Here is a 10,050-nt window from a genome sequence, read left to right as displayed (position 1 = left end):
ATCTTGTACAGCAGTTAACCACTAAGAAGAATATATGCAGTGTATTATTTGTTGAAAAATATAAATAAATAAATAAATAAATAAAAATAAATTTAAAAAAAACACAAGCACCCCAAAAATATCATATGCAGTTGCCTTCAGGTTATGTGTGTGAGTGTACAGGAATTTGATGGCTTGCTGACCATGCCTTCAAGAGTGAGATAACTGGGTCTTTTCGGATGGAAACACCAGGATCACTTGAGCGCCTGTCCCATGTGACTGAGAGTCAAGGACAATAAGAACTGAACTGCAAGCCACACTCCTGCTCCAGTCACTGGCCACACCACCGGGAAAGATCTGAGCAGCATGGCAGAGGCTTTGAGAACCACGGCCTGTCGAATGGATAATGGAGTTTGTGGCCTGATGTCACCAAGTTGACATCTTGCTAAGATTAAGTGAAACCTAGCATTTTGTAACATAACATCCAAAATATAATCCCAAATTATGTGGCATTCAGAACAACAAGCTCCAGTGGCGCAATCGGTTAGCAACAAAAAAAAACTCACGTGTGAGAAAAGCGTATCAAAGACATTCGCACATAATTTACATATTCTGCATCACAGAACAGTGGTAGTTTTGCTTCTTTCTTTCCAACTGTGAGTTGCTTTTTTATTACCCAGATAAAATAACCAACATCCACAACCTAAAGGAGATTTATTTGGATCCCAGTTTCCAGTGCGTTCAGACCATGGCAGGAAGGCTAGACGGCAGAAACATCATGGTGGAAGAGCTTGGTGGATGAAGAAGGCTCGACTCGTGGGAGGCAGTAAGCAGAGAGAAAAGGGAGGAGCCAGGGACAAGGTCATACTTTCTGCTCACACAAGGACACAACTCCAACCGAACACCCCTCCTAAGAGCTGCTGTAGCCATCAATTCACCAATGGATTAATCCACAGAAGAGCACACTGCCCCCAAGAGCCGCCTCTGAGTATCAGAGTCTTCGGGCAGGCATTGGAAAGCTAAACTATACAAACACTTGTACGCAAGTGTACACAGTTGACAAAGATTTTAGAATGACGGAACAAATACTTTAGTTATGTCATAGTACATACAGCATTATGAAAGTACTCTAAGCAGTAGCCCTGTCCTCAGAAATTGTACGTTAACATAAGCAAAAGTTTAGCAAAAATGTGAGCCAGAAGTATAAGAGAAAGAGAACACAAGTGTGGCCACGTGCAAGGCTTTCTGCTGAACTTTTCTGCAGCTTCAAGTTCAAAATTTTTCAACTCTATCGATTCCACTAATACACATAACACGGATGAATCTCAGAAGTGTTGTGTTATGCTAAACCCAAGAATCCAGACACAGGGCCAGCCAGATAGTTCAGCGAACTAAAGCGCCTGCTTAGGCTGGTTCAATCCCCGGCGCGCTGTGCTGGCCCCAACCCTGGGGCATACTGAGACATCAACCGAGACTAGGCATGGTGGCGCACTCCTGTAATCCCAGCGCTTGGGAGGCTGAAAACAGCAGGATCACTACGAGTTCAATCTGTGTGGTAAGACCCTGTAGACCCTGTGCTACATACATTAAAAATAAAGACTCCAGACATAAAAGATGATGTACATTGCTTTCACAGGGAATTATGAAAAAGATAAAACTATAATAGTAGAAAGAGAATCAGTGGTTGCCAGGGCCTAGAGGTAAGGCAGAGAGTGCCTGCAAAGGTTTCGGGCACTTGTGGGGATGCCAGACGTGCTGAGTCATGACCGTAGTGCTAATTATGCTAGTGCATGTGTATGTCAAAACCAAGTGAAGACACTGCACATCGTGAATCTTATTACAGATCATTTTTTATAGTAGGTTAAATTGTATTTTCCCAAAGAGACATGTGCAAGTTTGAACCTCCAGTACCTGAGAATAGAAATTTGATCTCTGAAGGTATAAGTAAAAATTAAGGCTTTTAATATTAATGCCCTGACGTATGGCATTACAAGCAGTTACAGAGGGTGATTTAAGATCCAGGGGAGACCCAGAAAAAAAGGCTGTGTTCAGAGAGAGGCAAAGAATGGCAGGATACTGCTGTGAGCAAAGCAGACCGAAGCTTACCTACAACTACCACACTCTAAACGAACAGATTCTCCCTTAGCACATCCGAAAGGCAGCAGGGCACAGCAGTGCATGGCTGTTTTCCTATACTTGGGTGGATGGGCCAGAAGAGTTGTAAGTTGAACCCAAGCCTGAGCTAGTAGCTAAGACCCTATTTCAAAACAAAAAGAGATGAGGCTGCAGCGGGGAGTGTAGCCTGGTGTAAAGGGTCCAAGTTCAATCCCTAGCACTGCAAAATCAAACAAATAAAACAGAACAAAAAGTATCCAAAAGGAAACAATTTCCAGGTGTGGAAGCACATGACTATAATCTCAGTTCTGTAGGAGGCTAAGGCAGGAGGCTTGCAAATTCAAGTTCCACCAGGGCAACTCAGAGAAGCCCTGTCACACAAAAAAATTTTAAATAATAAAAAAAGACAGGCAGGTATCTCAGTGCAAATTTCTTCAGTTCCCCCTCAGTACTTAGAGAAAAAGAAAATAATCCTGTTGGACACCTTGATTTCACTTTTGACCTCCAAAAGTATAAAAAATAGATTTTTTTTTATCATTAAGCCAAGCCAAAACCTTCAACTGAGTCATAAAAACTATGTAAATCAATAAAGTTGAAAGTCTCAGTAAAGAAATGGAAACAAAATTTCTAGTTCCAGATAGCATAAACTTAAAGAAACTTCTACCTAGATACAGCACAACAAACCTATTAAAAACTAAAGACCAAGCCAGGCATGGTAGGGCCCTTCTGTAACGCAAGCACTCAGAAGGGTGAGAAAGCTGCACTACCCCTGTGTGACAGGGCTTCTCTGAGATCTAGGAGAAAAGGAAGAGAACGAGGGAGGAAGGAAAGAAAAGGAGGTAAGGAAAGAAAGAGTACAAAAGAAAAAGCTACACAAAAAAGCTTGAAAGCAGCCCCTCCTGATGTGTTCCTACTAGAAACCATTTATCTCAGTAATAGCTGCAGAGAGAAAATCAGCAGAGATGCAAATAGCTAAAACTATCAGCCAACTGGATCTAATGGACGCCTATGTAATGCTCCGCTCAACAAAAGCAAAACAGCACCATCTGCAAGTACACCTGGAATGTTGATGGAAATAGACTACCCTGAGTCATAGCATATTTAGAAGAATTAAAGTGATATAATATATATATATATATATATATATATATATTCTAGTTTAATGTAGAAAAAACTAGTAATCAATAAAATGATAATGGAAAACGATCACTCCATAATTATTAATACGCTCACAAAATAAACTGTGGGCCAGGGAGGTAGCTCAGTGGCAGTAAGTGCCTGCCGGGCAGGTGCAAGGTTCTGAGTCTGATCTCCAGTACCCCCCACCAAAGAAGCAAAAAAAAAAATGCCCCAAAAAAAACCACAGGGGAAAAGGGAAGTCTTGAGAAAAATAAAAAAAAAAAAAAAAAAAAAGTATGAAATAAAAAAGAAAAAGAAAAAAATGTATGAGTGAAAATAAAGATAAATGAAAAAATTTTCAGATCTAATGCAGTGATTGAGGGAAAGTTTAGCATTTATTGCTCATATTAGAAAAGTAATTTCTTGATTCAATGAATCTTCTGTGCTAAGAAATAGGAAAAAAGAATATATACTTGCTGTAAGCAGAAGGTAAGAAACAGCAGGTAGTGGAAAGTAATTATAGTGGAAACAGAAAATTCATAAAACCCTACATCATTTCTTTGACAAGATCAATAAAACTGATAAATCTCTACAAAGACTGGCAAAATGAGGAGATGGCATAAATCATGCACAGGACCCTCTCCTTAGCCATGAGGGACACACAAAAAAAATCTGAACACTTGCAACCCTGGCAAGTAAAGAACCCTATTTTGCTGGGTGTTTTCCTATAGAGTACACAAATGCCTATAAGTTCTAAGATATAATTATAAATTAAACACCATTACAACCATATGCCGAATGAACATTATACCACCTGCTTCCCTAGAGCTGAGGCCTGAGGCCTTAGTCTGAACCCTATTTCCAGCATACCCAAGTCTCCAGATGAGTCTGTCATGTGATTTCTAAGCCTTCATAATCACAGCCAATTCTAATAAACCACACATCTATCTCCCATCTCTACATCCTACTGGTATTCTATCTCTAAGGAATGCTGGTCCATGTGTTATGACATGTACCCACCACTATAATATCAGAATAGCTTCACTGCCCTAAAAAAAACTCCCCTGTGCTTCAAATCTCTCTCTCCCTCCCTTCCTCCATCTTGAAAAAGACATCCTTTTACTGATTGTAAAATTTTGCATTCTCCAGAATGTCTACAGTTGGGATCATACATTGTATGGACTTTTCAAACTGGTTTGTCTTCACGTAAAATATGCCCTTGATTCTTCCATGTCTTTTGACTTGATAACTTACTTTAGTGCTGGATATTATTCTACCAAGGGGGGAACCACAACTCTCCCCACGTATCCACTCACCTACTGAAAGGCATCTCAGTTGATTTCACATTTGGCAACACAAATAAAACTGCCACAGGAATTCATGTTTGAATGGATGTAGTTTTCAGCTAAGGATGCAAACACTGAATCATACTGCGGCAGTAGAAGCATTAGGGAAAACTACCAGTCATGCTTCTCATTAATAACAACAACAACAAAAAAAAAAATCAATGGAAGAGGTTTGTTTTGACCCACTTTCAGTCCACAGTAGGCTGGCTCCAAAGCTGGACAGTATGAGGGACCTGCCAGGAGCCCCAACTGCTGTATGGTGATATGGCAAAAATGAAAAAAGAAATAGAGACAAACTCAGTAACGCATGAAGAGGAGCTGGGCGGTCGACGCCCTGGGATGGCAGACACAAAGACACTCCAAGCCGGTTGGTGTGTATGTTGGGTGTGCACAGTGATAGGAGGGTCCACTGGGAGATCCAAGGTTGGTTGGTGGGAGGCTCCGAGGTGGACGACTCAGGCCTCAGATGATCCCGGGAGGACTCATGGGCAGGGATGATCCCGTGCTAGAGAGGATCTTGCCTTAAGAGTGCTTTTTAATATCAGTGGTCTAAGTTTAGTCTTAGTGGGAAAGGATGGCATATCCCTGAAAAGATAATGGGAAATCTCAAAAGGGTTATCAATAATCCCAAACTTCACGCTGGTGAGATGGCTCAGTGGTCTAAAGCACCTACTTAGAACAAGCTAAGCTAAGCAAAGCACAGGGACCACGGTTCAATCCTCCAGCACCACATGCCAGCCAGCCCTGCCCCCTGGTGGGTTAAGCTGGGCACACACAAAAAATAAATAAATAAATAAATAAAATAATTCCAAATTTCTATTTATGCCTTAGGGAAATATATAAAACTAGCCACTGTAAATTTGTGGTCCCCAACAGGATAGCTTGTGTTGTGGCTTGTGATTAGATGTTCCAACAAAGACTAATACAGTCATAGGTGAGGCTTTTTCCAAGGTGACTGGATCTAGCATGTGTGATTGATTCATGGTGCAACAATAAGATAAAAGGAGGCCAGCCAGAGAGTTTAGCGGACTAAAGTCCTCTGCTTCGGCAGAGTGCAGCAGCCAGGCTTCGATCTCTGGCATGCCATGCCGACCCCACCCCCGGGGTACATGCCTGTAATCCCAGCACTTGGGAGGCTGAAAACAGGAGAATCACTAGGAGTCCAATCTACATACTAAGACGCTGTACACCCTGTAGACCCCATCCTAAATCCATTTTAAAAAAGATAAAGGGTACTAGAGTTCAGGATGTGAGTGCTATCTGCCATAAGGGTGGGGAGCTGGCTACAATGTAAGGGACAGAGAGGCTTGCTCTAGTTACTCGTCACTGGCTGCTTGCTTGCGTTGTCTTTTGCCTACCACAATCTATTTCTCCTCTACCACACCAATCTGACTTGGACCCAGACAACTATGGACTGAAATCTCTACAAATTGAGCCAAATAAACCCTCTCTCCTTTAACTCTGGGTGTCAGGTACTTAGTCTCAGCAATAAGACAAGTAACTAAGACAGAATTTGGTACCAGAGAAGTGGGGTTGTTGGTGTGACTGTACCTGGTTCAGGAGCCTTTAGAACTGGCTTGTGGGAAATGTTGGGAAAGGTTTGGAGACGCCAGCTGAAAGAACCCTGGCCACAGTGACTGGCTGGCAGGCATGAGGTCTTGAGTTTGATTCCTGGTACCGAAACAAAATAAAACAACAGCGCTGGAAAGCCTTAGCCTGAACTTGATGGGAGATTCTGGTCAGAGCTTAAGACTAGAGTGCTGATCAAACTTCTACCTGGGAAGGTTTCTGTTGGGAAAAAGGACTGCACTGGCTGTTGGACTCCAGGCAACGTGTGTTATGGCCTGGCAAAAGGTTTGTCTGCATTTGCTGTTGTCCAGAGACTTTGGTCTGAGACTGAGACTGTCTGGCAGGAGAAATCTCAAGGCAATCTAACGGTAAGGCAGTGGCATAGCTACTGCTGGGGGCTTCCAGCCAGACTGACGTTGAGAGTCAAAAGCAAAGAATACAAAGAGACAGTGCAGATCCCCACACCTGTCTATCAGCTCCAGTCACCTTCAGCTCACTGTCTCCTTTCTTGAGGAAAAGAAAACTGGGCTCCAGGCCTGCTGGTGTCAACATCTGCAAATACTGCCACTTCTGTGGGGCTGAGGAGAGGAGAAGTTTTGCTTTTGTGCTCAGCAGGAAGAAGTTTGGAGAAGTTGCTTATCTCTAAAAGAAAAACATCCTTTAAAAGTTTCATGTTGCAGTGCTGCTTAGTTCACGTCTAGATTTACTTCCCAAAGCTTCACTGGCTCAAAGGTGGAGCTTTTTGCAAAGCAATTGGATTAGGGATGCTGTTATGCTTGAACTTCTCCAACCTTCTGCCTCTCTGCGGTCCTCTCCCCTTTGTTCCTTACTAAGAAGGATTTGTACACACCTGTACAAGAGATGGTGATGGAGGCAAACAGGCCCCTTCCATCTTCTAGGCACTAGCTTTAATTAATGCCTGTTTCCCAAAATATATGGCCTATTTTGATTTGGTCCATGGTGAGCAAACAAATCTGCATATATGGATCTAAATGGCTGATAATAAAACTATTAACTAGCTCTGTAAGAAACTGCCAAACTTTTTCAGAGTGGCCTCTTATCAGGAATAAGGGAGTTTCTATTGCTGCACATCCTCACCTGCATTTGCTGTATTTTGGATTTTTAGCTATTCTGATACGTGTGTAGTACAGTATTGAGGCAAGATGAGGGTGTGGCCAGCCACTGGGCTCGTGGGTGTGACCTGTCAATCACAGAGCCCCAGCAGACTTAGCCACCACTCTGTCCCTGGGACCAATCTGAAAATGCTATTTCTCCAAGACCTCAAGGTTTTATGATGAGGTGGCTGAGATCTGCAGTCAGCCCAAAGAGCAAGACATGCAAAAGACAATGCCACTGAGCGCTCTGCCACTGTAACTTTCACAGTGGCCAGCTCAGAAGGCAAGAGTATGGCTCTACTTCTAACTGGCCTACACTCACTCTGCAACACATATTTCTTTTCTTTTCATACCTTTAATAGATGTAAAAGCCTTGCTGGCTTTTGCACTTACCTTGACCAATTCTTTGTTCAGAGAAAGGGGAGATAACCTTTACAAAGAGATTCCACCACCTCACGCCTGGTAACAGTATGATCTCATTGTTTTAACTTGTGTTTATATTACCTGAGGCTACATGTCTTTGTGCATGCTTATTTTCACGAGGCTTTTGTGAAGACTTTTTGCCTACTTCTGGTCAGGTTGTGCATTTTCTTATTGTTGGATTATCAACATACATGTATTTTGGGTGAGAATACTTCATCAGAAATCTCTTATACGCTTTTCCTCTATGTCTGTGGCTGGTCTTCTCTGACAGCTGTATCTTTTTACAGTAGGTAGTCGTTGTGCATATCACTGAGTAACTTGCTTTGGAGAAAATCTCAAGCACAACTACCATTTTGGGGGACTGCAAATTTATCATTTATCACAACTGACCTTACAGCTGGAGTGCCAATTGGTCTAGCTTCCGGCTCGAATTCTCCCGCAGCCCATTCCCACTGCACCCGGCACGGGTTTCTATTTCCAGTAGCAGGAACCCAAAGGCTTCCAAGGGAAGTGCAGAGACCTAAGGCGGGAAGGCAGGAGGAAGAAAGACGGGAAGCGGGAGAACTGAAAGGAGGCGGGAAGGCGGCTGCGCGCAAGGGGCAGGCACGAGAAGGGGTGGCGCCGAGCCCTGGTTCCCGCCCCCCATGGAGCGCACTTATTCCGCGGCGGGGCGAACGGCGGGGAGCCCTCTGGGGCGCGGCTGTCGATCGGCCCGGCTGTCGCAGCGCGGTGCCGGACAGTGAAGGCGCAAGTGGGCTCGGCGGGGCACGTGGGCGACGCGCCGGAGAGCGTGGCCACTGCGGAGCCCGAGCGTTGTCCGGCGATCCCAGCACTGGAGCCCGCGTGTGCTCCCCCGCGAGCCCGCCGCACCGTAGGAACCACTCCTGACTCGCCTGCCGACCCTCTGTCCTCACCCGGAGTCGGGGGAGTCAGTCACAGAAAGGAAAGCGACACAGGTACGTGACGGCCTAGACCAGCTGCCAACGTTTCCGGAATCCGGCTTTCCGGGACGGGCGGGGCTCTGACCCTCTGGGTGGGCGTGTCCCACCATGGTGGGGGCGGTGGGCGGGCTCCGACCGGCTGGGTGGGCGGGGACCCAATCCTCTAGGTGGGCGTGCCCTGCCGCGGTGGGCGGGGATCCGGCCCTCGGTGGGCGTGCCCCGCCGCGGTGGGCGGGGATCTGGCCCTCTGTGTGGGCGTGCCCTGCTGCGATTGGGTGGTGGGCGGTGCCCCGACCAATGGGGTGGAAGTGGCGGGCTGCAGCTAGGTCCTCTGGACGGTGGGCGGGACTGTGAGTGTTCCCGGAAGAAGGCTGGGAGCGGCTCACTGTCCACCTGTTGACATTGAAGCTGGATGCTCCTTTCCCCTCGAGTTTCAACTCAAGTTCAGACAAGATCAAGATCTGCCCTCCGGCCACGGTTAAGGCGAGCCAGCGGAGCAGGGCTCCTTCCTTGTTCGGGTAGGAATAATGAGTTCTTCCTGCAGTATCTGTAAACAGTGTTCCTGCTTAACAGGGTTACTTCAGATGTCTCTGGCTGAGACCTCTTCTCAACCCTTTGAAAGTTCTTTCACTACTTGGGGTCGCGGTAGGCTACAAAGCAAAAGAGTATTGCTCCATTGTCTTAGATGTGAGCTGGCAAACGGGCAAGGAGTCGTCCACAGCCAAGCAAACCAAGGGATGGATATCAGGACTCTAGGATGTTTCTTTGGTAGTCGGTGGCATTTGCTTCTGTGAAGTGCTGCAGCCCCCCTCTTTAGGGTTCAGAAAAGGATAAGGGCATCTTCTTCACATCAGCATTGCGTAAGGCTTGTCTCTTGCTGATCTTTAGACTCTCCTTTGCAGACACATCTTATTTATCTTGGGCAAAGCACGTACCTACTTTAATCAAGAAATTTGAAGCCAGGCATGGTGGCTCACGCCTATAATTCAGAGGCTGAAGGAGAAGGATCACCACAAGGTTGAAGCCAGCCTGAGCTACATAGTGAGTTCAAGGCCAGCCTGGACCACATAGTGAGACCCTGTCTCCAAGAAAAAGTTTAAAGGAGTCCTTTAGTCTTTCACTGTTAATACCTCCTTCATTTATGCTTAAAGAAACCAAGACACGCATTGAACTCTGATATTTGCAGTGATTTATTATTTATCTGCCTTTTGTGCTCATCTTTCCATCATTCCCCTATATTTCTAGCAGTATTGTCCTGATTTAGGGTAGGCATGTAAGACTGTAAGATGGATTGCTGTAAGATGAATTTTTGCATCTGAATTTTTCGAAAGTTATTGCTTGCATATTCTGCTGTGTTGGCTGAAAAAGTTCCTTTCCTATGAAAAATTTTGAGGCCATCTGCTGGGTCTCTTTGATGTAGACTTGGTTTTCCATTGACTGGCA

At 45.1% G+C, this 10,050-nt stretch overlaps 2 protein-coding genes across 2 annotated transcripts in view; one reads left to right on the top strand and one right to left on the bottom strand.

Moving 5' to 3' along the window:
- Window positions 1-8,180, bottom strand: part of LOC101591069 (serpin B6) — a 77,830-nt gene extending 69,650 nt beyond the window's left edge. Inside the window, exon 1 of the mRNA XM_023712137.1 lies at window positions 8,057-8,180. The gene's annotated coding sequence lies outside the window, so the exon portion shown is untranslated. The remainder of the gene's footprint in view (window positions 1-8,056) is intronic.
- Window positions 8,181-8,292: 112 nt separating this feature from the next.
- Ripk1 (receptor interacting serine/threonine kinase 1) overlaps window positions 8,293-10,050 on the top strand; it is a 45,277-nt gene continuing 43,519 nt past the window's right edge. The window contains exons 1-2 of the mRNA XM_004628459.2: window positions 8,293-8,622; window positions 9,039-9,125. The gene's annotated coding sequence lies outside the window, so the exon portion shown is untranslated. The remainder of the gene's footprint in view (window positions 8,623-9,038; window positions 9,126-10,050) is intronic.

Source organism: Octodon degus, unplaced genomic scaffold, assembly GCF_000260255.1.
Source record: "Octodon degus isolate 3935 unplaced genomic scaffold, OctDeg1.0 scaffold00023, whole genome shotgun sequence".
In the NCBI taxonomy this organism is placed as follows: domain Eukaryota; kingdom Metazoa; phylum Chordata; class Mammalia; order Rodentia; family Octodontidae; genus Octodon; species Octodon degus.
This window is presented reverse-complemented; position numbering and strand designations above follow the sequence as displayed.